General features: G+C 40.4%; 1 non-coding gene and 1 pseudogene across 1 annotated transcript; one reads left to right on the forward strand and one right to left on the reverse strand.

The window, feature by feature from the left end:
* Positions 1–10,924: 10,924 nt before the first annotated feature.
* On the reverse strand, positions 10,925–18,387 carry LOC108346732 (uncharacterized; annotated as a pseudogene).
* Positions 18,185–18,287, forward strand: LOC128194159 (small nucleolar RNA R71). Its single transcript, XR_008245474.1, has one exon. It is a non-coding gene; the product is annotated as a small nucleolar RNA R71 (small nucleolar RNA).
* Positions 18,388–26,889: the final 8,502 nt, after the last annotated feature.

The following is a 26,889-nucleotide window of genomic DNA, read 5'->3' on the forward strand; positions in this document are numbered from 1 at the left end:
ACTTGATCAACCATAACATGATTCTAAGATTTGCTAGATATTGGAAAGTATTGTGTGGATCTTGAACTGGAATTAACACCTAAAGGAGATTGTATCTAGGAATGGAGCTTGATGCTTTAGTTGTCTTAAACCTCTAATCGTAATGCAGATGAACTTTCTAGGTTACCAAGGAATTGGGACTGAAAGAAGTGAGTCTAGGCTTTTTCTACCAAGGAATTGGGTCTAAGTATAATAGGAAGGTTGACAAACGCAATTAATTGATGAAGTAGTGATGTGCATTTGCATGATAGCGTAGTAATTACAATCATTCTCCAACATCTCATCCATATTGTTTCATTATCCATTAACCATTTTCAATTCCTTTAGCCTCTAAGACGTTCATTTTATCACATATATTTGAATTGAAATTTTATTAGACTTGATTCATACCAAAATGATGTATTCTTAGTCTAAGTTAGTTAACTCATTATACGGTTTTAAAGTATTACACGAGTCTCTTGGGAAACGATATCCGGTCTTACCGGTTTTATTACTTTGAACGATTTGGTACACTTGCCAAAGAGTTAACAAGTTTTTGGCGCCGTTGCCGGGGATTTGGGGATTGAACCCGAGTCCTAGCAACGGCTAAACAACAAGTTAAATTGGGCCTCATCAGAGGTCGATTAAATTATGGAGTAGAGTGTTTTAGGTGTGGCAAGCATGGTTACTATGCAAATGAGTGCAAAATGATCAAGTGCTTCAATTGTGGTAAATCTGGTCACATAGAAAGATATTGTCGGGTTGAGAAGAAAAAGGAGGAGACCCATCTCCTAACTGAAGAAGCTGGAAAAGAGATTGGAATTCTGTTGATGACAAGGAGTGATGACGCAGCGCTACCGAGGAGGAGCCTGGACGTTGCATTGAGGCGTTGGACATCGGATGCAGAGTTGCATCTAGATTATGAAGAGTCATGGAGACCAGATGTTGAGACCTCGGCAAGTGTACCGAATCGTACAAGTAATAAATCAGTAAGTCCGAATATCGTTTCCCAAGAGATTTGTTTTGATTCACAGATTGATTAAAGTTTACTAATTTAGCGATTAATAAACGTAATTTAATAACACAGATGAATTTTAGCATGCAGATGAAATAAAAGTGGTAAAAACAGATGAATTAAAGTTCACTGGGGTTGATTTTCAAGTTCATCACTCAAGTAATTTTTCTACTAACACAATTCCTCAAAATTAAGCATCAACATCCTAGGCGCATGCAGTCCTGATCTCTCAGATGACCGTTCAGAATCATTCAAACTAAATCCTAATCTCTTAGATAATTCATTTATCAGATTTGCCTTAATCACAATGTCACAGATGACTAAAAATTTCCTCCTATGTCTAGGACTCGAAATCCTTTAGCAGTTCTATCCTAGGTCCGCGGTCTAATACATTTCTCAATGATTTAACCATTCAAATAGCTCAGATTCTCATCATAGGCATGAATAATGAAGATAGAACACAAAATTCATACAAGATCATGCATTAATATAGAAATTACAAAGAGTTTCATAAATGTACTCTCAACCCCAGTGAAATGGAGTTCTAGCTACACATATACATCATAGAAGCGATAAAGGATGGATTGAATGGTAGAAAGTGTTGAAATTCCACTCCGGAGCACCCAAAACGAGCATGGACGCGAGCTGCAGAGTCTCCCCTAGCTTCTCCCCTCCAGAACTGACTGGTTTCTGCCTCTGGATCGCGTTTTTAAAGAAAGGACCTTAAGTGACTTTTCGCTGGGCAAAAGGAATCCACTCGCTGGGCGAGTGGGCTAGCTGGGCGAGCTGCTCCAGCTCGCTGGGCGAGCTGGCTCGCTGGGCCACTGGTTCCTGGTCGCTGGGCCACTGGTGCGCTCTGGCTGGGCCACTGGCTCGCTGGGCCACTGGTTCCTGGTCGCTGGGCCACTGATGCGCTCTGGCTGGGCCACTGGTGCGCTCTGGCTGGGCCACTGATGCACATAGGGTCTCTTTGATATTATCCAATCCTTATTCTATTGCAAAAATAAACACACAAAAGCATCAAAACACACATTTAAACATTACAAACTATACTTACATCAACAATTATATACTTTTCATGAGAATTAATACTAAAACTTAGGTTTAATTCCTATTTTGGTCCCACTTTTCGTAGGGTCTGTTCAAATTGGTCCTACTTTTTTTCAAAAGTTCACTAAGATCCCACTTTTCGCAAAAACGGTGCAAGTTAGTCTTTTTTGGTTACGGCGTTAAAAAACTAACGGCACAGCTGTCCAGCTGGAAGAAAACTGATGAGCTGTACATTTTTTTGTTGACGTGGCACTCTACATGGCAATCACCTTGCAATTGCAACCTTCAACCTCTGCCCCAACTCTCTTCCTCCCATATGCCCATGGCGTTCCTTCTCATCACCACCTTCTCCTTCTCCTCCTTCTCTTCCTCCTTCTTCCACCCTTTCAATTCCACCTTCCTTTTTTTCCCAATCTCTCTCTGCCTTCTCAATTCTAACCATAACCTCACCTCTTTCGAAATCTCCAAACTTCAAAAACCGCAAAATATAGTCTGAGAGACGACTGATATGCCTAGTGAAAATCTTATCTCTATTAGAGACGACTGATATCCTAATCTATATTATCAACAAAAGTATTCATCTTCTGATTCAACCAGTGTCAAGCTTAGCAATAAACGCATAATTGCATACATTAACTGTTATTGTACCATAACTTTGTGAATTTATAGCAAACGTATTATTATCATTATCAGGTAGAGTAAATATCCACACAACACAAGTAGAAATCTACTCTCAATTCATGCTGCATCATCTTAAAGAAGCCTTTCATGTTGAGGCCCTACGTAAGAAAAAATTAGAGACATGGACACCATGATTCTAGGTTTTGAACAGACAGTTGCAATAGCACAGAATGCAATCATTGCACCACATCAGTGAACTTCCAGCTGAGATGTATAAAACAATAAGATGTATAAAACAGCATCCAGTGACTAAGAGTGTTCAAAAAAGGGCTTGGTAATCGTTTACAGCATCCGTGCAAACGATTACCCGAGAGAAAACTGGATTTTGTACAGAAAGTCCAACACAGGTACTCAGTCAGGTGAACTGGGGTCACCATTGGCCAAAAAGGTGAGTTTTAAGAACTTTTGCACTTTTCTTAGGGTGGTCCTGGTGTTTCAATGGTGGGAAGTGATGTTTTGGCACCCCATGATGGAGGAAAAAAACAATGTTTATGAGATGAGCAACTTGGGTGAGATAACATGCTGTCAACTTTGACCTTTGCTGGCTATTTTACTGATAACTTTTCCCACCGACCTCCAAATGATGTGATTCTTTTTTTATTAGAAACTAGACTCAAAAATCTTTCCAATGACTACTAATTTGTATTTTTTGGACATCTGAGTTGGTACAGTTTATTCTTTCAAGTTATCGTTTCATATATTTTTGCCAACTCTCACCTTTGCTTGTTCTTTTGCTCATAACTTTCTCCACCGAACTCCAAATGAGTTGATTCTTGTTTTGTTGGAATCTATACTCAAAGACCTTTCGAATTATGCCTTAGAAATCAAGTTTACACCTTTTTTGACACTGTAATCGATTACAAGGACACTGTAAACGATTACCCGAGAGAAAACTGGATTTTGTACAGAAAGTCCAACACAGGTACTCAGTCAAGTGAACTGGGGTCACCATTGGCCAAAAAGGTGAGTTTTAAGCACTTTTGCACTTTTCTTAGGGTGGTCCTGGTGTTTCAAAAGTAGTTAATTTCAAAAACAAACAACTGCCTTTCTCATTTCTAAACCAGAATGCATCTGTATTAATAAGAATTATGCAAAAATCAAATTCATAGCAATAACAACTTCTCACTTGCTTTCAAAACTGTCTCAGTACACTCAGATATTCAACTTCTAGGTCACAATCAATCAGATTCAAGAACAACTCATATATAATCATAACACAAGTTCTAAAACTCAGATTTTGCAATAACAATCTCACAATCATGCCAGTTATCATGGACAGAATTCCAAATTCAAATTCAAACTTCAAACACACACTTCACAATCAAATCATTGCAGAAACATAATTCAATCCACACAACCAACAGATTCAGATTCAATCCACACAACCAAAATAACTGAAAACATAAATAGATAGAGTTAGAAAAGCTGGGTTGCCTCCTAGTAAGCGCTTGTTTAACGTCTTTAGCTTGACACTAAGAAGCACTCTGTGGTTGAGCCAACGGTTTGAAATCATCCTTCATGAATATTATATGCATGGAATAAGAAGAAGGATTTATTCCTTTCAGATCAGAATTTGACCAACCTACAGCTCCTTTCTCCACTTTCAAGAATTCAGTTAACTTTTCTCCCTCTAGAGTGGATACAGCATTGCTGATGATCACATGTTTATTGTCATCTTTGTCAAGAAAAGCATACTTCAAATGTGAAAGTAGCAACTTCAAGTCCAGCTTCTTTTCTTTTATCTCTTTTTCATCAGATGGAATCTCCTTCAAAGCATCTAGACTCTGTATACATTCATCAATTAACTTCTCTTCATCTACAAGTAAAAATTCACAAGCATCAACAAGAGTTCTTTCAAGAGGTGATGATATGTGCATCGTCTTCTATGCCATCATGCAGACTTCCTCAAGCTCATCAGTTTGAAAGCATGTATCTTCATCATTTGGGTGAGACATTGCTTCAAAAACATTAAAATTTACTTCTTCATTCTCAACTCTCAATTTAAGCTTTCCATCATCAACATCAATCAATACTCGAGCAGTCTTCATGAATGGTCTTCCCAAAATCAAAGGAATTTCTTTATCCTCTTCCATCTCCATGACAACAAAATCCACTGGAAATAAGAATTTGTCTACCTTTACCAACACATCTTCTATTACTCCATGCGGATATTTGATTGATCTGTCTGCCAATTGTAGAGTCATGCGTGTGGGCTTCAACTCTAATTCTCCAATCTTCTTAAACATTGACAGAGGCATAAGATTGATGCTGGCTCCAAGATCAATTAACGCTTTCCCAATAGTCAGTTTACCAATGGTGCATGGAATTGTAAAACTGCCTGGATCTTTAAACTTTGGTGGAAGCAACTTCTGAATGATAGCACTGCACTGGCCCTGTACTTCTATAGTTTCTTCCTCAATATACCTTCTCTTATTTGTGAGCAAATCTTTCATGAATTTCGAGTAAGCAGGTATTTGTTTCAGTGCTTCTGAGAAGGGCATCTTGATTTCTAGCTTCTTGAAAATATCAATGAAACTCCTGAACTGTTTTTCCTTCTCATTTCTAGAGAAAACCTTTGGATAAGGAAGAGGTTTCTCATACATCTGTTCTTTCTTTTTCTCTCCCTCTCTCTCTTTTTCACTTTCTCTATCCTCTTTCTCTTCTTCTTCATCTCCCTGTTTACTGTTAACTTTCTGGCAAGTGTACCAAATCGTTCTAAGTAATAAACCGGTAAGACCGGATATCGTTTCCCAAGAGACTCGTGTAATACTTTAAAACCGTATAATAAGTTAACTAACTTAGACTAAGAATAACATCATTTTGGTATGATTCAAGTGTAATAAAATTTACATTCATAAATATGTGATAAAATGAACGTCTTAGAGGCTAAAAGATTGAAAATGGTTAATGGATGATGAAACAATATGGATGAGATGTTGGAGAATGATTGTAATTACTACGCTATCATGCAAATGCACATTACTACTTCATCAATTGATTGCGTTTGTCAACCTTCCTACTATACTTAGACCCAATTCCTTGGTAGAAAAAGCCTAGACTCACTTTTGCAGTCCCAATTCCTTGGTAACCTAGAAAGTTCATCTGCATTACAATTAGAGGTTTATGAAAACTAAAGGATCAAGCTCCATTCCTAGATACAATCTCCTATAGGTGTTAATTCCAGTTCAAGATCCACACAATACTTTCCAATATCTAGCAAATCTTAGAATCATGCTATGGTTGATCAAGTCACAACAAGCTTTAAGAGAAGGAAATTAAACACTCACAATCAAATTAAAGAAGCTTAAATTCATTAAACTCAAGTGCATTTACATGAAAGTTTCGTAACTACAGCATTCCCCAACAAATTGAAATTAGTTCTCCATAGTCATGGAGAACTTGAGCTTACAATGGAGAAAAATGGAAGAATGGAGATCCAAGGAGGAAGGATGGAGAGTTTCCACTGCCCAAAACCAGCTCCCTTAGGCCGAAAATGGTGTTCCAAGCTTCAGCCGCCAAGATCCCAACACCCTCAGTTACAGAATGCTTTAAATAGATCTAGGGTTCCAGGTCAGCAGAGGTCGCGCCCGGGCGCCCCACCTCAGTCGCGCCCAGGCGCGAAGCTCTCGCAGAAGGTCGCGCCCGGGCGCCCTCTTTCTCGCGCCCAGGCGCGGAGCTCGCGCAGATGGTCGCACCCGGGCGCCCTCTTGGTCGCGTCCAGGCGCGGAGCTCGCGCAGATGGTCGCGCCCAGGCGCCCTTTTGGTCGCGCCCGGGCGCGAGGCTTGCGCAGAAAATGTATCCTGCCTCCTTCTTCTTGGGCGCTTAGGCGCGAACTTCCTTTCCTGCTCCATCAGATCCTGCTTTTGAATCCTTTTCTTGCTCCCATTCTTGGTAAATACAGTACTTCTCTAACAGCTTGCAATTCGCCTACAAATTTGAGGAATTAATGATGAAAACTTGTATGTAACGCTTAAGCTAGACTTATTCGCAAACTAAGATAAAAAGGGAGGATTAAACATGTTTCAAGCTTAAAAAGGGTAGATTTGGTACAAGAATTGGTTCAAAGATAATGGTAAAAATTACCGTTATCACAACCCCAAACTTGAAATCTTGCTTGTCCTCAAGCAGAAAAACAAACAAATGAACTGGTTTGAACAAACAACTCAACTTTAATGCTTCATCACTCAACAAGAGTAAAATTCAATCATGCTTGCTCATCATGTTGACTAGATTTTTGTCACAAGAGGTGAAGCTTTTACTGATGGTACTCACAAAATTACAAAAATAAACATCAGTTATGTTCTATGAGGGACTAACACACATGGCAAAAGTATTTTCTTAACTAACATGGAACCCTTCCTCTGAAAAGAAACTGTTTCACTCACTTTCACAGGTGTATGGGGATGTGTGTCTCTCACTCAATCATCACAATATCACACAATTGAACTTTGCCTTTCATTTCCCTTACAATGAACACACTTACCTATAAAAATGAGGTACAAGAACATTCAAGGCTCTACAAGGGTTAGGTTAAGAAGGAGCTTTGGTTTTTCTAGGCAAAACTAATACTAAAAGAGCATTCATTTTAGCACAAGATAACAAAGTCTCGCGTACTTCCACCAATTGTAAGCAAATCTTACATCTTTTTCCCTTTTTGTAGTATTTTTAATTTTTTTTTCTTTTTCCTTTTTCTTTTCATTTTTCATTTTGGCTCTTAATGTCATTTTTCTCATGTCACTTCAAATACCCCAAACTTGAACCATTTTCCTGTACCCCACTTGAATGCTCATCTTAGCTTAAGGTAGAGGGATTACAAATTTTTCGGATTGCTTTTCAAGGTTCATGGATGGGCTACATAAGGTTACAATAGGCTTTGGGTTCAAGAACTTAAGACAACAAAGGGAGAACAAGACAACCTTGATCATGTGTATTGAACAAGTAAATGATCCACTTCAGGGAAAATCAGGCAAAACTCCATTGTGCTTCTAAAGTGAATTCATTCAGCAATAATTCTGGAGCACAAAATCTCACTAGGTTACTTAGGGTTCCATATTTGTTTTCAAACACAATGCCATGCATATTAATCACAAGAAGAACAGCGCATGAGATTCATTCAGTCGAGCATAACCACAGTGAAAAAACTACCCAACTCGATCCTAATTTCTCAAAGTCTCGCAGAGTAAGAGCAAACATAAGCGATTTCTAATCAAGTCAAGTTCAAAACATTTTCATCAACATGTTCACTCAACCAAGTTCAAAATTTGACCAAAAGTACGAGTGCTGAAATTAAATTAACTACGGAAATTAAAGCATGAAAGTAGTAATTGTTTTTGAAAGAGATGAAAGTTGCCCGTCTCATCTGTCTCCTCTCCTCAAGAATCACTCTCAGTGTCCTCCTCTTCTTCTTCCTCTTCAGATTGCTCCTCCTCATCTTCCTCTTCAGATTGATCCTCTTCCATTGCTTGAGCTCTAGAGGATGTTCCAGCTCCCCCATCAGTAGAGGTCTGGTCCCCAGGCCAAGCTACTCTTGGAGCATACTCCTCAGAAGTCATGAAACCTGGGTGAGAGGAGGCGTAGACCTGACGCATCATGTCTGCGTGAGCAAGGCCCATCCTGTGGAGTGCTTCCAGCTTAGCATTGAGGTCAGCCATATTGAAGGGGTTTTGTGGGCCGTCTTCTTCAGGCTGTGCAGGTGGGTCTGGATGATTTCTCCTATGCCTTCTTAGTGGTTGGGGTGCAGGAATGTTTTGACCCTCCTCATCAATTAAGCAGTATTGCAGGTAATAGGACCGATCAATGGTTTTCCTTGGTTTCTCAAATGGAGGCATTGAAGTGTCAACCCCAGCAATCTCACATAGGTGAGTGATCAGAGATGGGTGGCCTAGTGGAGTGTTGCTCAGTGCAGTATGTTCACAGTCATTGATCTCATGTGCAATAATGTTACCCACATTGATTGGCTGACCCTGCAGTATAAAGAAAAGGAGAAGTGCTCTACTCACATTGAGGTCAGACATATGGGAGCATGGAGATATGTTGGCATGTAGGAATGCCATCCAATATTTGGAGAGAGGTGTAAGAAAGGAACGCTTGATATGCAATGGTTGTCCCTGTCTGTTTCTATGAAAGTGGCCTCTTGGGAGGCACAAAGTCCTCTCAACCTCCTGATAGTCTATCCCTGCAAAATTAGTCCGGTTTGCGTCTGAATAATGACATGGTGAATTGCCCCCTGGCCACTGAGTGTTGAAGAAAGAGTTGATTGTATTTGCATCAAAAGCCACTGGCCTCCCACGCACATAACTTGTGAACGGCTGTGGTTCGTCTGAATAGCTGCGAGCATTGGCATAAAACTCCCGGACTACAGCAATATTAGCCGGGGCAGGGTAGGAGATAAGATTGCTCCAGTGTCGACGCCACACTTCTTGGGCAAATTGTGGTTCCTCCTGAGGTAGCTGTTCTATAACTCTTTCCATAAGGAGTCGTCTGTTTTGAGACTCCTCAAAATTTTTCTTATGTCTCTGGGAGAGGAAGGTTTGAGGTTTTGAGTGCTTCTTTTGCTTCTGCCTCTTTGTTGCTATGGTTTTGATTCTTTTTGTTCCTGAAATAGAGGCCATTTCTGCACAAACATGCAAGCATTGTGATTGTAAGGAGGAGACACAGAAAAATCAAAGTGAGATGTAACGTTTGTGCAAAGGTTGTGCATTCATGGCTCAAGAGCATACACAAACAATTAGGACACTCAATCACAAACAATCACAAGGAAATCAAAAGACAAAAATTAAAAAAAAAAAAAAAACGTATGAAAAACTCAACCATGGCCTACTTCTGGCCGAACCAGTCGCGCCCAGGCGCGACTCTGCATGGGGCGCCCGGGCGCGACTTCTGCAGAATAATTATGCAGAATTTTCCTTCTTGGAGCCCTATTTTTGTGGTTTTTAAGGTTTTTCAGAATTCAATCCATCATGCAAGCAATTCAATTAAACACACATACTAAAACAAAGCAGTCAAAACATGGATGAAACAGAGAAAATGGAAAAACAATTGAAGATCAAAGCATGGGCCAATCTTGGCCGAACCAGTCGCGCCCAGGCGCGACCCTGCAAGGGGCGCCCGGGCACGAGTTTCTGCAGAGTGCAGAACCTTAATGCAGTGGTTTGGTTCCACTTTGCCATGATCAATCACTCATTCAAACAGTTTAATTGAACAAACCTACTCTAATTCACACAACAATCAACACTTGAAAGCAAAGGATTTTCAAAACAAGCAAACGAAAGCAAAACCTACTTGATTTGGAGAATTGAATTTGAATTTGAATTTGGGGATCTTGAGAGAGTTGAGAGCTGGACCGTGATTACCCAAAGAAAACGGATTTGGTGAGGAGAATGAGTGGGTGTGATGTGTAAGTGATAAAGTTGAGTGGGTGGGTTGAGTTTGGAATAGGTGTACCAAGTGAGAGAGTTCACAATGGTGAGTGGGATGGTTGTTGAGTGGTGCTAGTTTGTGTGGCTTAGATGGAAGGGTATGGTGGTTGTGGAGGCTTTGAGAGGGTATGCACGAGAGAGAAAGGGAGAGAAGGCTGGAAATTAGGGTTTGAAAGTGGGAGAAAAAAATCTGACCACTGTGCACTTAAGAGGCAGGTGGGTTGGGCCTGCGAAACTCGCGCCCGGGCGCCCCTCGTGTAGAGGGCGCTCGGGCGCGCCCAGCACGCTGCTGTCTCGTGCCTGGGCGCGTCTGGTCAGGGGGCTTGGGCGTGAATTCTGTAGAATTTCAGCAGACTGCAGAATGGCTCAACTCACAGTACCTTTTTCTGATTTTTGCATTCTCTAGCTCTCAAAGCACCCAAGAACACCTTGTTTTTATCAAATACATTTGCTTAAATCTCCAAAAAGGGGAATTCACTTGAAGAATCAAATTGAAGGTGTTCAATTTCACAAATTTTCAATATTCTCCAAAACAAGCAATTAAAAATCAAGACACCACACAATCACACTATTCACAGCTCAAGCTACACAACACACTAACATACTTCCTCACAGACAAATTTTAACAAGTTCTAAAACACATTCAAACAATCAACATCACGCACAAATAACAAAATAACACTGAAGTAAGGTTAGAAAGCTGGGTTGCCTCCCAGTAAGCGCTTGTTTAACGTCATTAGCTTGACACACTGATGCTCAAGGATCTGAGAGATGAATGATTGTGGTGAGACGCTGAATCTCACCGCCTAGGTACTGTTTCAGCCTCTGTCCATTTACCACCCAACTTCTGTTTGGATCATCTGCTGCAGGGTTAACCAACTCAATAGCCCCATGGGGCTTTACCTCCTTTATGATGAACGGTCCAGACCACTTTGATTTCAACTTGCCTTGAAGAATTTTGAATCTTGAATTGAAGAGTAAAACTTGTTGGCCAGGTTGAAACTCTCTCTTTAAGAGCTTTTTGTCATGATACAACTTAACCTTCTCTTTGTAATTCTTGGAGTTATCATAAGCTGTCAATCTCATTTCTTCCAACTCCTATAATTGCAACTTCCTCTTTTCTGCAGACAAGGTAGAATCAAAGTTGAAGAACTTCAGGGCCCAATAAGCTTTGTGCTCCATCTCCACCGGTAAATGACAAGATTTGCCATAGACTAGTTGAAAGGGAGTCATCCCAACAGGTGTTTTCATTGCAGTCCTGTAAGCCCACAGAGCATCATCCAGCTTTAATGACCAATCCTTCCTGGAAGAAGAAACAGTTTTCTCCAGAATCCTCTTGATTTCTCTATTTGATACTTCCGCTTGCCCATTGGTTTGAGGATGATATGGGGAAGCAACTTTATGTTTCACCTCATAGTGTTTTAGTATCTTTTCAAGCTGATAGTTGCAGAAATGTGATCCTCCATCGCTGATAAGAATTCTTGGCACCCCAAATCTTGAGAATATATTTTTCCTCAAGAATTTAATCACAGTGGTTGCATCATTCTTCTGACATGCTACTGCTTCCACTCATTTGCTAACATAGTCTACTGCAACCAGAATATACTCATTAGTATAAGATGAAGGTAGGGGACCGACAAAATCAATACCCCAGCAATCAAAAACCTCAACTTCCAGGATGCTTTGTAGTGGCATTTCATGCCTTCTTGAGATAGTGCCCACTCTTTGAAATTTATCACAACGCTTGGCGTGGGCATAAGCATCCTTGAATATAGTAGGCCAGTAAAATCCAGATTGGAGGACTTTGGCAGCTGTTCTTTCACCATTGAAGTGTCCTCAAGATTCCTGCTGATTCTTCTCCAGTAACACACCGCCTCAAGAGATTGTCAGCTCCTAGTTTGAATAAATAGGGGTCATCCCAAACAAACTGCTTAGCATCATTTAAGAATTTCTTCTTTTGTTGCCATGAAAGATCATCTGGAAGGATTCCCGCAGCTTTGAAATTAGCTATGTCAGCAAACCAGGGCCTTTGTTGAATGTGCAAGAGAGTTTCATCTGAAAAGGATTCCCGGATCTCTTCTTCTTTACTTGTAACTTCATCATTGATGAGCCGGGATAGATGATCAGCAATGACATTTTCACTTCCTTTCTTGTCATGAATATGCACATCAAACTCTTGTAGCAAGAGCACCCATCTGATCAAGCGCGGTTTGGAATCAGGTTTGGTGAGCAAGTACTTGATGACAGCATGATCAGTGTATATAATCACCTTAGACCCAATGAGGTAGGGCCTAAATTTCTCTAATGCATACACTATGGCAAGAAACTCCTTTTCTGTGGTTGCATAATTTAGTTGTGCTCCATTCAAGACTTTGCTTGCATAATAGATTGTGTGGAACACTTTCTCTCTTCTCTGTCCAAGCACTGCACCAATAGCATAGTCGCTAGCATCACACATTAATTCAAAATCTTTGTTCCAATCAGGGGATATGATCACCGGAGCGGAAATTAGCTTGGCTTTCAATGCTTCAAATGCCTTCAAGCATTCCTCATTCAGTTCAAATGGTGTATCTTTTACAAGGAGATTGCTTAAAGGCTTAGCAATCTTGGAAAAATCCTGAATGAATCTTCTATAAAAGCCAGCATGCCCAAGAAAGCTTCGAATTCCTTTTACATTAGTTGGTGGTGGAAGCTTTTAAATGACTTCCACTTTAGCTATGTCCACTTCAATTCCTTTGGAAGAAATTTTATGCCCCAAAACAATCCCTTCCGTTACCATGAAGTGACATTTCTCCCAGTTAAGAATGAGGTTGGTTTGGATGCATCTCTTCAACACTGTTTCTAAATTGGCCAGACATAGGTCAAATGAGCTTCCAAACACTGAGAAGTCGTCCATGAAGACTTCTATACATTTCTCCACAAGATCGGAGAATATAGCTTGCATGCATCTTTGAAAGGTGGCAGGGGCGTTGCAAAGCCCAAAAGGCATCTTTCTATAAGCGAATATACCGAAGGGGCACGTGAATGCGGTCTTTTCTTGATCTTTTGGATCGACAGCTATTTGATTATAGCCAGAATAACCGTCCAAAAAGCAGTAGAAAGCTTGCCCTGCTAATCTCTCCAGCATTTGATCCATAAAGGGGAGTGGAAAATGGTCTTTTCTTGTGGCCTTATTTAACTTCCGGTAGTCAATGCACATTCTCCAACCAGTGACAGTTCGTGTAGGTATAAGCTCATTTTTCTCATTACATATAACTGTCATGCCGCCCTTCTTCGGGACCACTTGCACAGGACTTACCCATGTGCTATCAGAGATAGGATAAATGATCCCTGCCTCAAGAAGCTTGAGAACCTCTTTTCTCACCTCCTCTTTCATGACTGGATTTAGCCTTCTTTGAGGTTGAGTTGCTGGTTTAAAATCATCTTCCATAAAAATGCGGTGCATGCAATAAGTTGGCCTTCCAAGGATGAGTGGTACCTCCACATCCGCCTCCATTTCCATGATAACGAAATCCACTGGAAACACAAATTTATCTACTCGTACAAGAACATCCTCCACTACACCAAGTGGATACTTGATGGATCTGTCTGCCAATTGTAGGCTCATCCGAGTAGGTTTGAGTTCAAGCTCTCCAATTTTCTCAAATAAAGAGAAAGGCATCAAATTGATGCTTGCACCCAAATCGATCAATGCTTTTCCAATAGCTAGCTTACCTATAGTGCAGGGAATGGTGAAGCTACCAGGATCCTTGAATTTAGGAGGGAGGAGCTTCTGGATAATGGCACTGCAGTTACCTTGAACTTCAATGGTCTCTTCCTCAATGTATTTCCTCTTTTTAGTGAGGAGTTCCTTCATGAATTTTGCATAGGCCGGCATTTGTTGTAGTGCTTCTGAGAATGGTATTTTTATCTCCAATTGCTTGAAGATATCCATGAACCGTCCAAACTACTTTTCTTTATCCTTTCTTGTGTATATTTGTGGATAGGGAAGGGGCCTCTCAACTTATTTTTCTTTTCTTTTTCTTCTCTCATCCTCTTCTTCTTTTTCTTTCTCTCCACTAACACTATTCTCATTTTCTTTTCTCTCATTCTCTTCTTCTTTTCTATTCTCACTCTTTGTCTCATTTTCATCTTTTCTTTCATCACTCTCTTCTGAGTTCTTTTTCTCTCCACTCACTAACAACTTACCACTTCTTGTAGTGATTGCCTTGCACTCCTCCTTTGGGTTGGTTTCAGTATTAGCTCCAAAACTCTTATCAGGTTTTTCTTCTAGCTTCTTGGCCAGTTGGCCAACTTGTATCTCCAAATTCCTTATGGATGCTTCCGTGCTTTTGTGATTGGAGATGGATACTTGCATGAATTGTTGAAGAGTGTCCTCCAATTTAGAGGTCCTGTCTGATAAAGAGGGGTGTGGTTGGTATTGTTGTTGAGGTGGTCTGTTTGAAGGTCCAGCTTGTCCTTGGCCCATGCTTGGGTGCGGTCTCCATCCTTGATTAAAGTGATTGTTACGTTTTTGATTACCCATATAGTTCACGTCTTCTTGGGTATTGATCTGCATAGCACAATGACCATTAGCATGTTCTCCACCACACAATTCACACCCTTGATGTTGGGCTTGTGAAACATTCTGGAGTTCTTTTGGCAATTGAGAGAGTTTGTTCATGAGCGCTTCAAGTTGTTGGGTCATTATCTTGTTTTGGGCTAGTAGAGCATCCTGAGATTGTAGTTGAAACACGCCTTTTTGCTGAGCCCTTTCATTCTGCAATTCACTGTCATTTGCAGCCATGTTTTCTATCAGCTCATGGGCTTCATCAGGTGTCTTCCAACGGATATTTCCTCCAGCTGAGGCATCTAACATCAATTTGGTTTGGGATCTCAATCCTCCCAAAAACATGTTCAGCACTGTAGGCTCGTCAAACCCATGAGTGGGTGTCTTTCTCAATAGCCCTTTGAATCGGTCCCAGGCTTGACTCAGAGTCTCATTGACATCCTGCTGAAAAGATGAAATCTCTTGTTTCCCTTTGTTAACCTTGGACTGTGGAAAGAATTTGTTGAGGAATTTTGCCACAACATCCTCCCAAGTAGTGAAACTATTTTCAGGGAAAGAGTTTAGCCACATCTTCGCATTACCTCCCAAGGAGAATGGAAATAAGCTGAGCCTTATTGCCTCATCTGGCACTTGATGGATCTTTACAGTGTTGCAAATTTCCAAGAAAGTTGCCAAATGATTATAAGGATTCTCGTGTGATAGGCCATTGAATTGATTACTTTGCACCAGATGGATGAGAGCAGGCTTCATTTCCATGTTCACAGCATTTACCCGTGGTCGAGCAATACTATTAAAGTGGAGCGGTCCTGCGAAAGTAGAGTAATCTTCCAAGGTGCGCCTTGCTTGTCTATCACCATTGCCATTCATATCATCACCCATATCCCCCATTTCCTGATTAGCTGTGGAAGAGTTTGGTTGCTCAGATATTACAGGTGCGAGAGAAATGTCTCTCGAAGTTCTGTTTTCTCTCCTTCTTCGGCTATTGTTTCTTCTTGCTGTCTTTTCAACTTCAGGATCCAATAGAAGAGGTTCAACTGATGGTGTGCTTCTAGTACGAATTTTTCTCTACATTCACTAGAAACAACAATACTAGAGCACAAGATTAACTTTAAGATCACTAAAACAAATTTATTCACAATATAAAGAATATAAGAATAAAGCCTAAGTTGGTTGAGAATTACACAACAGTAAAGTATTAACACCGAGTCCCCGGCGACGGCGCCAAAAACTTGTTAACTTTCTGGCAAGTGTACCAAATCGTTCTAAGTAATAAACCGGTAAGACCGGATATCGTTTCCCAAGAGACTCGTGTAATACTTTAAAACCGTATAATAAGTTAACTAACTTAGACTAAGAATAACATCATTTTGGTATGATTCAAGTGTAATAAAATTTACATTCATAAATATGTGATAAAATGAACGTCTTAGAGGCTAAAAGATTGAAAATGGTTAATGGATGATGAAACAATATGGATGAGATGTTGGAGAATGATTGTAATTACTACGCTATCATGCAAATGCACATTACTACTTCATCAATTGATTGCGTTTGTCAACCTTCCTACTATACTTAGACCCAATTCCTTGGTAGAAAAAGCCTAGACTCACTTTTGCAGTCCCAATTCCTTGGTAACCTAGAAAGTTCATCTGCATTACAATTAGAGGTTTATGACAACTAAAGGATCAAGCTCCATTCCTAGATACAATCTCCTATAGGTGTTAATTCCAGTTCAAGATCCACACAATACTTTCCAATATCTAGCAAATCTTAGAATCATGCTATGGTTGATCAAGTCACAACAAGCTTTAAGAGAAGGAAATTAAACACTCACAATCAAATGAAAGAAGCTTAAATTCATTAAACTCAAGTGCATTTACATGAAAGTTTCGTAACTACATCATTCCCCAACAAATTGAAATTAGTTCTCCATAGTCATGGAGAACTTGAGCTTACAATGGAGAAAAATGGAAGAATGGAGATCCAAGGAGGAAGGATGGAGAGTTTCCACTGCCCAAAACCAGCTCCCTTAGGTCCGAAAATGGTGTTCCAAGCTTCAGCCGCCAAGATCCCAACACCCTCAGTTACAGAATGCTTTAAATAGATCTAGGGTTCCAGGTCAGCAGAGGTCGCGCCCGGGCGCCCCACCTCAGTCGCGCCCAGGCGCGAAGCTCTCGCAGAAGGTCGCGCCCGGGCGCCCTTTTTCTCGCGCCCAGGCGCGGAGCTCGCGCAGATGGTCGCGCCCGGGCGCCCTCTTGGTCGCGCCCAGGCGCGGAGCTCGCGCAGATGGTCGCGCCCAGGCGCCCTTTTGGTCGCGCGAGGCTTGCGCAGAAAATGTATCCTGCCTCCTTCTTCTTGGGCGCTTAGGCGCGAACTTCCTTTCCTGCTCCATCAGATCCTGCTTTTGAATCCTTTTCTTGCTCCCATTCTTGGTAAATACATTACTTCTCTAACAGCTTGCAATTCGCCTACAAATTTGAGAAATTAATGATGAAAACTTGTATGTAACGCTTAAGCTAGACTTATTCGCAAACTAAGATAAAAAGGGAGGATTAAACATGTTTCAAGCTTAAAAAGGGTAGATTTGGTACAAGAATTGGTTCAAAGATAATGGTAAAAATTACCGTTATCATTTACTCATCTCATCTTTTTCTTCACTCACTTTTTTCTCAATCCCTCTTTCTTCCAGCATTCTTCCAGATCTTGTAGTAATAACATTGCAGTCTTCCTTTGGATTTACTTCAGTGTTCGCCCCAAAGTCCTTCACTGGTTTTTCTTCCAATTTCTTAGCTAATTGACCCACCTGAATCTCCAAATTCCTAAGTGAGGCTTCTGTGCTTTTATGGTTGGAAATTGATACCTGCATAAACTGCTGAAGAGTTTCTTCCAGTTTTGAAGTTCTGTCTGTCAGAGTAGGTTGTTGCTGAAAGTTCTGTGGAGGTGGTCTGTTGAAAGGAACAGCTTGTCCCATACTCGGATGAGGTCTCCATCCTTGATTAAAACTTTGACGTTGATCATAGTTTGTCTGAAGACCTTGATTTCCCATATAATGTACTTCTTCATGAGACATGCTTTGCACTACACATTGACCACTATTATGATTTCCTCCGCACAATTGACAACTCTGAACCATCTGATGTTGAAATTGAGAAACATTCTGCAGTTCTTTAGGTAGCTGAGATAACTTCTTCATTAATGTCTCAAGTTGCTGAGTCATAATCTTGTTCTGAGCTAATAAAGCATCTTGAGATTGAAGTTGAAGAACACCTTTTTGTTGAAATTGAGCTCTCTCACTCTGAACTTCATTATCATTTGCAGCCATATTTTCAATCAGATCATGTGCTTCTTCAGGCGTCTTCCATCTGATACTACCTCCAGCTGATGTATCTAACATTAACTTTGTTTGAGATTTCAGCCCTCCAAGAAACAAATTTAACATTGTAGGCTCATCAAATCCATGAGTAGGGGTTTTTCTCAATAGGCCTTTGAATCTATCCCATGCTTGACCTAGAGTTTCATCAGCATCCTGTTGAAAAGACGAGATCTCCTGCTTTCCCTTATTGATTTTGGACTGAGGGAAGAACTTATTCAGAAATTTTGCAACTACATCATCCCAGACTGTCAAACTATTCTCTGGAAAGGAATTCAACCACATTTTTGCATTACCAGCCAATGAGAATGGAAATAAGCTGAGTCGAATTGCTTCATCTGGAACCTGGTGAATCCTCACTGTATTACAGATCTCCATGAAAGTAGCCAAATGAGTGTATGGATTCTCGTGGGATAATCCATGAAATTGATTGTTCTGCACCAGATGAATAAGAGCTAGCTTCATCTCCATGTTAGCAGCATTCACCAATGGTCTTGCAATACTGTTGAAGTGCAGAGGTCTTGAGAAAGTATTATAATCTGCAAGAGTACGTCTTCCTTGCCCAGAACCTTCTCCAGTGCGATTATCTTCCATTTCTTGATCAGATGAAGAGTTAAGAATTTCTTCAGAAATAGTAGAGGCTTCTCTGGATTCTCTACTTTGTCTTCTCCTTCTGTTGTTGTTCCTTCGAGCAGTTCTTTCAATTTCCGGATCAAAAAGTAGATTTTCAACCTCTTCTCTGCTTCTCATACAAAACACAAACCAAAAAGAAACAATCCAAAAAGACACAATCTCTACAGATGATAACAATTATGCAACAAAATTCAAATATAATCACAATACACACTTAAACAACAGATACCTAAAATCAACTAAACCAGATAAACAACAAACAATCAACGAAAACAAAAACAAATCCCCGGCAGCGGCGCCAAAAACTTGTTGAGACCTCGGCAAGTGTACCGAATCGTACAAGTAATAAATCAGTAAGTCCGAATATCGTTTCCCAAGAGATTTGTTTTGATTCACAGATTGATTAAAGTTTACTAATTTAGCGATTAATAAACGTAATTTAATAACACAGATGAATTTTAGCATGCAGATGAAATAAAAGTGGTAAAAACAGATGAATTAAAGTTCACTGGGGTTGATTTTCAAGTTCATCACTCAAGTAATTTTTCTACTAACACAATTCCTCAAAATTAAGCATCAACATCCTAGGCGCATGCAGTCCTGATCTCTCAGATGACCGTTCAGAATCATTCAAACTAAATCCTAATCTCTTAGATAATTCAGTTATCAGATTTGCCTTAATCACAATGTCACAGATGACTAAAAATTTCCTCCTATGTCTAGGACTCGAAATCCTTTAGCAGTTCTATCCTAGGTCCGCGGTGTAATACATTTCTCAATGATTTAACCGTTCAAATAGCTCAGATTCTCATCATAGGCATGAATAATGAAGATAGAACACAAAATTCATACAAGATCATGCATTAATATAGAAATTACAAAGAGTTTCAGAAATGTACTCTCAACCCCAGTGAAATGGAGTTCTAGCTACACATATACATCATAGAAGCGATAAAGGATGGATTGGATGGTAGAAAGTGTTGAAATTCCACTCGGGAGCACCCAAAACGAGCATGGACGCGAGCTGCAGAGTCTCCCCTAGCTTCTCCCCTCCAGAACTGACTGGTTTCTGCCTCTGGATCGCGTTTTTAAAGAAAGGACCTTAAGTGACTTTTCGCTGGGCGAAAGGAATCCACTCGCTGGGCGAGTGGGCTAGCTGGGCGAGCTGCTCCAGCTCGCTGGGCCACTGGTTCCTGGTCGTTGGGCCACTGGTTCCTGGTCGTTGGGCCACTGGTGCGCTCTGGCTGGGCCACTGGCTCGCTAGGCCACTGGTTCCTGGTCGCTGGGCCACTGATGCGCTCTGGCTGGGCCACTGGTGCGCTCTGGCTGGGCCACTGATGCACATAGGGTCTCTTTGATATTATCCAATCCTTATTCTATTGCAAAAATAAACACACAAAAGCATCAAAACACACATTTAAACATTACAAACTATACTTACATCAACAATTATATACTTTTCATGAGAATTAATACTAAAACTTACTAAAAAACACAACATTTTAAGGAACAAAAACAAGTAAAATTTACACCTATCACCAGACAGCCCAGAAAGGTATTTGGTCAATTTGTATAGCTCAGAGGAGCATACATAAGGTGTTTTGGAGAACTCAGTTGAGTTATTTGAGAGCTCGGATGATGAGTGGGAGAGTCCGAAAAGTCCATCAGAGCAGGAGGGAAGCTCGGATTATGTTTCTGTCAAAAAATTTCAAGAGGTTCTTGCAGAACTGGATCGAGAGCGTCAAGCACGCTTTGCCGCAGAAAATTTGATGTCAAAATTGCAGGTGTCGTTGAACCAATTGAAGAAGTTGAATCAGGAGGCTATAAAGAAGGATGATGAGTTTGACTGTCTTGGAGATGATATTTTTCATGAGAATGATGAGATGCTGAAGGAACCGGAAGAAATTGAAAAAAAGGACGTATTGCAATTAAAGATTGGGAATTCAAGCCACATGATTGTCACCGGCAAAGAGAAGATTTTGAAGAAAGGTAAACATGAAAATGAAGATGTTGAGATGAACTTGATTACTAAGAAGATGATCCTAAAGAATCAGGAGGACCCGACTATTGATGAAAGCAACAAGTTTGGTGTAGGATACATGAAGCAAAAACGTGATAAAGGATAGAAGGTCATTTAAGTTTACGGGGGAATTTTGTTGGGTAAACTGAAATGGACCCACCATGAGCAGCCCACGTTTTGCATCATAAAAAAAAGAAAGATTAAGAATTGGAAAGTTGAGCTTCATGGGTCTTCCATTCAGTAAATGGTTTCTCTACTAAACCCATCATTTCCACTACCCGTGTATCCTTGTGCCCACCATTCTGCCACTATGTTTTTCTCTTTTTTGGACTTTTATGTTTTGCACAAGGATACACGGGTAGTGGAAATGATGGGGTTAGTGGAGAAACCATTTACTGAATGGAAGACCCATGAAGCTCAACTTTCCAATTCTTAATCTTTCCTTTTTTATGATGCAAAACGTGGGCTGCTCATGGTGGGTCCATTTCGGTTTACCCAACAAAATTCCCCCGTAAACTTAAATGACCTTCTATCCCTTATCACGTTTCTGCTTCATGTATCCTACACCAAACTTGTTGCTTTCATCAATAGTCGGGTCCTCCTGATTCTTTAGGATCATCTTCTTAGTAATCAAGTTCATCTCAACATCTTCATTTTCATGTTTACCTTCCTTCAAAATCTTCTCTTTACCAATGACAATCATGTGGCTTGAATTCCCAATCTTTAATTGCAATACGTCTTTTTTTTTCAATTTCTTCCGGTTCCTTCAGCATCTCATCATTCTCATGAAAAATATCATCTCCAAGACAATCAAACTCATCATCCTTCTTCATAGCCTCCTGATTCAGCATCTTCAATTGGTTCAACGACACCTACAATTCTGACATCAAATTTTCTGCGGCAAAGCGTGCTTGACGCTCTCGATCTAGTTCTGCAAGAACCTCTTGAAATTTTTTGACGGAAACATAATCTGAGCTTCCCTCCTACTCTGATGGACTTTTCGGACTCTCCACCTCATCATCCGAGCTCTCAAATAACTCAACTAAGTTCTCCAAAACACCTTCTGTATGCTTCTTCGAGCTATACAAATTGACCAAATACCTTTCTGGGCTTTCTGGTCTCCATGACTCTTCATAATCTAGATGCAACTCTGCATCCGATCTCCAACTCCTCAATGCAACGTCCGGGCTCCTCCTCGGTAGCGCTGCGTCATCACTCCTTGTCATCAACAGAATTCCAATCTCTTCTCCAGCTTCTTCAGTTAGGAGATTGGTCTCCTCCTTTTTCTTCTCAACCCGACAATATCTTTCTATGTGACCAGATTTACCACAATTGAAGCACTTGATCGTTTTTCACTCATTTGCATAGTGACCGTGCTTGCCACACCTAAAACACTCTACTCCATAATTTAATCGACCTCCTCGATCATTTCCTTGTCCTCGGTCGTGCCAATTTTGCTGACCGATTTGCTCTTCATTGTCATCCTCAACATTACCTCTGTCATATCCTCCTCATCCTCTGGATCCACGACCTCGATTCTGAGTATTCCGAGTTCTATTCGAGTCAAATTGTATCTGGAGTGCTTGATCGGAAGGGTGCGTCTTCTTCTTCTTCTTTCTCAATTCGTGGGCCTTTAATGACCCAACCAACTCATCCATTATGAGAGTTGTTAAATCTTTTGTTTCTTCGATGGTGACCACGATGATAATGCTAAATTTTACCATATTTTAAGCATCATTTTAGTAGCAAAATCAACCCCTTTCTAACTTATAAATTGTTAAATCCTCTTCTTTTGTCTTGTTTTCTAAATAATTGTGTTTTTGGCTACTTTGATGTACTTTCATCAATAATCCCTTATTTTGTAGCTAAAAATAAGCTTGGAAGAGTCTCCAACCATGTATAGAGATGAACCAAAGTGAGCACATGCAGAAACGGCCGTCGCCAGCGAACGAACGCTCGCTCAGAGAGCAGAAACGGACGTTCGTCCTGCGAAGGAGAACGAACGCTCGTCCAAGCCAGGCGCTGTGGACGCTCGTCCAAGCCAGGACGCTCGTCCAGCCAGGCAAGGACGCACAAGAGGACGCTCGCCCAGAAGAAAACACGCTCGCCCACACGAGAGGACGCTCGTCCAGAGAGGCAGAAGTGGACGCTCGTCCAGCCAGCAGAAGAAGACGCTCGTCCAAGCCATGAAGAAGAGGACGGTCGTCCAGCCAGGCAAGACGCTCGTCCAGCGAAGAGAGCAGAGAACGCTCGTCCAGCTAGCAGAAGTGGACGTTCGTCCAGCTAGCAGAGAGGACGCTCGTCTTGCAAGAGAAGTGGACGCTCGTCAGGATATAAGAGGACGCTCGTCCAGAGAGAGCTAAGAGGACGCTCGTCGAGCATCAGTGGACGCTCGGCAGCGAAAAGTGGACGCTCGTCCATTTTCAGTGGACGCTTGTCCACTTTCATTTTTCCAGAGAGTCTCGCGCCCGGGCGCGAAAATGGGGCGCCCGGGCGTGACTTTCCAGTGAGTCTCGCGCCCGGGCGCAACTGACAGAGGGCGCCGGGCGCGACTTTTACTGATGTGGCAGACAGCTTATTTAACCCTAAAACGCGAAGGGGAAAGGGTCTTTGGTCATTTGGAGGCGCGATTTCACTGAGAGGAGAGCTTGGAGGGCTGCTAGGGTTCGTGGGAACACTCCCTTCTTCCTCTTGGGTTCTCCTTCTTCTTCCATCTTCCATGTTGTAAGCTTTAGGGTTCTCCATGGAAATGGAGAACCAAACCCATCTTGTTGGGATTAGTTGTAGCCTTTGAATTCTTGTGTAATTGTTGAATGATTTGATTATATATATGCCTTTTCTATCAATTGCTAGTATTCTTGTTTCCAATCTTAAAGCTTGCATGTAATGGGAACGTTCATGGCTTGATTTTGGGGTTTTATGGATTATGGGAACGTAAGATGAAATCTTGAACTGAAATAAGAGTCCTTGTGGGTCATTGATTCTAGGAATGGAAGATGATTCACATGTTGTCTTAGATCCCAGCTCTTTAATGCGGGCTTTGCTTGTTAGATTGCCAAGGAATTGGGGTTTGATAGGAAAAACCTAGGCTCTTTCACCTAAGGAATTAGGGCTAGAGTGTTTTAGTGGATTGACTTTAGTAAATTGATAGAGAGGAGACGAAATTGGTTTTACACAAGAGTGCTTTGGTGAAAACTAACCTTAACAATGTCATTTCATACCATTTCTAGTCTTTTCCATTTCCAAGTGCCTTCAATACCAAAGTCCAACCTTGTAATTATGTATGAATTTACATTCCTGCACTTGTTCTGTATATTTTTGTTATGTTATTGAGTCTATATGAGTTGTTAATCGCACAATTCTCTAGTATTACGAGTCTCTTGGGAAAACGATACCCGGTCTTACCGGTTTATTACTTGAACGATTCGGTGCACTTGCCGAAATTGAGCCCAACAAGTATTTTTTGAGCTAACAAGTTTTTAGCGCCGTTGCCAAGGATTTGGGGATTGAACCCGAGTCCTAGCAACGGCTAACAAGTTAAATTGGGCCTCAACAAGTTTTTGGCGCCGTTGCCGGGGATTTGGGGATTGAACCCGAGTCCTAGCAACGGCTAACAAGTTTGGGTCATCAAGTTTTTGGCGCCGTTGCCGGGGATTTGGGGATTGAACCCGAGTCCTAGCAACGGCTAACAAGTTAAATTGGGCCTCAACAATACTCTCAAAATCATCGGTTAGAGATCTCAATATTTTTTCTGCAACTCGGTTTGGCGGCATTTCTTCTCCGTTTATTCCGAGTTGGTTGGCCACCTTTTGCACTCGAGTTATAAAGTGAGTAACTCCTTAATTTTCTTCCATCTCCAGATGTTCAAACTCTCTTCTAAGAGCTTGTACTCGGACCTGCCTCACACGAGTATCTCCTTTGTATGCAACCTTCAGAATTTCCCAAGCCTCCTTTGCTGTCATTGCGTTCACTATTTTTTTGAATCCCGACTCGTCCACCGCATTAAATAGGAAATACAACGCTGATCCATCTTTCATATGTGTTTTCTTCAACGCAGCGATTTGTGCTACTGTCAAGTTTTCTCTTTCCCCAGGTTCTTCGTACCCAATTTTCACCATATCCCAAATGTCTTGGGATCTTAGAAACACCTTTATTTGTACACACCAATTAACATAATTGGTGTTTTCCAACAATTGTGGTACAGTCATTCCATTAACAACTTTTGCCATCTCTCTTTTTTTAAAGACACTTAAAATGTTTAACTCTCACTTTTTTTTCACTCCGTACTCAGAGAAAGTAGCTCTGATACCAATTTGTTAAATCTAGAAACATACTTCCTTATTTAAAAGTTGAAAATATATGGATACACATACAACACTTCCTCACTGACAAGCTCACACTACACACAATTTTATTTTCTCTCTACTGCACTTCCGTGCATTCACGCTACTAAAAATAAACACACAACACACCCCTCTCTATCTTTCTTATTCTCTGTTTTCTCATACCTTAACATCTTCTCATTTTATAAGATAGCAAAACATAAAAGTCCAAAAAAAGGGAAAAACATAGTGGCAGAATGGTGGGCACAAGGATACACGGATAGTGGAAATGATGGGGTTAGTGGAGAAACCATTTACTGAATGGAAGATCCATGAAGCTCAACTTTCCAATTCTTAATCTTTCCTTTTTTATGATGCAAAACGTGGGCTGCTCATGGTGGGTCCATTTCAGTTTACCCAACAGGAATAACTTTGTGTATTCTTTATTTATCGAACCCTTATAAAATCACGGCAAATGAATGTCTTAAAAGTGTCTTAATTGTTAATTACACAAAGTGTACATTCCAAATACACAACCATGGCACAGTAATTTCCTTTAAAGATGAAGATTGGCATGGCATAATGTCAAATTTTGAATATGGAGATAAGGTCGAGATTTTTGTGAGTATCGATCCTGGATTCGTGGTCAAGAACACAACTGTCTATTTGTCTATGGTGAATCAGAAAACATGGAAAAAGAGTCTCTGCCAAAGAAACATTCTCTTGTTAGATTCATAAAGAAAATTGTAAGCTGACTTCTGCAAAGTCATTTATCTTGTTTGATAAGATTATGATCACTTTAGTTATGGAATTAATCCTAGTGTCCTTCATTACTATTTATCTTTTCCCATATTTTCTATTTTCCTTTACGGTATAGCTTATGCTTAAGAAGTTCGTGTTTATTTTACCTGTTTCTCATTACTGATTGTGATTCCTCGGCTTTACCTGAGTGTTTTTCTTGCTGTTACTTTTGTCCATTCTTTTTCCTTTAAGCAAATAATGTTTCTTAAAGAAATTCTCTTAATTTCATTATGAAATAAAAGCATCTATTGATCGATATTTTGTTGTGTGTTTTGCTTTGCTAACTGATAGGTAATCTCTGTTTTCAATTAAATAAGAAATGTTAGTTTGACACGCTTAGGTAAATTTACATTTAAATGACGTCAAGCGGCATTTGTGAGTTGAAAAGGTAATACGAGAATGTTACAAAAAAGAGATTTCATTGTAAGTGAAATGTGAGAGCGCATTATCAAAACCATCATATACACTTAGCTTCACAACATGCACAACTACCAACTTGGCCTTTCTATCACATATCTATAGCTCTAGCTCCATCCTTCCACCACGGATCTCCATCTTCAACTTGAACGGATATCTAAATCCAACTCAGTTCTTTCACCAGAATTTCCAACTTCAGTCTAACCCTTTATTAGAAATCAAGTATGAGTTTAAGTCCCACATTTGATAAAAATAAAAAAATAAAACATTATATAAAAATGAAAGACTCATTAACTCATTTTCTTAAGATTTTGAATAGAGAGTGATGTCAATCTCCTGTGTGGTTGAACTCTAATATTATTGGTGTTTGTGTATGCAAACTCAATTGTTTAATTATCTTGTCTACACTATTCAATTGTTTACAACTATTTTATTTCTTTTATGCATAATTTAAATATATAAACTTTTTTCAGTTTACATTTTTAAGTTTCATTACAGCTGTCGCTAGTAACTTTTCAATTTTTAGTTGTTAACTAGATTTTTTTTTTTAATTATAGTCATGTTCTAACGAAGTATTTTAATTTTGTTAAAATA

This window comes from Vigna angularis, chromosome 9, assembly GCF_016808095.1.
Source record: "Vigna angularis cultivar LongXiaoDou No.4 chromosome 9, ASM1680809v1, whole genome shotgun sequence".
Taxonomy (NCBI): Eukaryota; Viridiplantae; Streptophyta; class Magnoliopsida; order Fabales; family Fabaceae; genus Vigna; species Vigna angularis.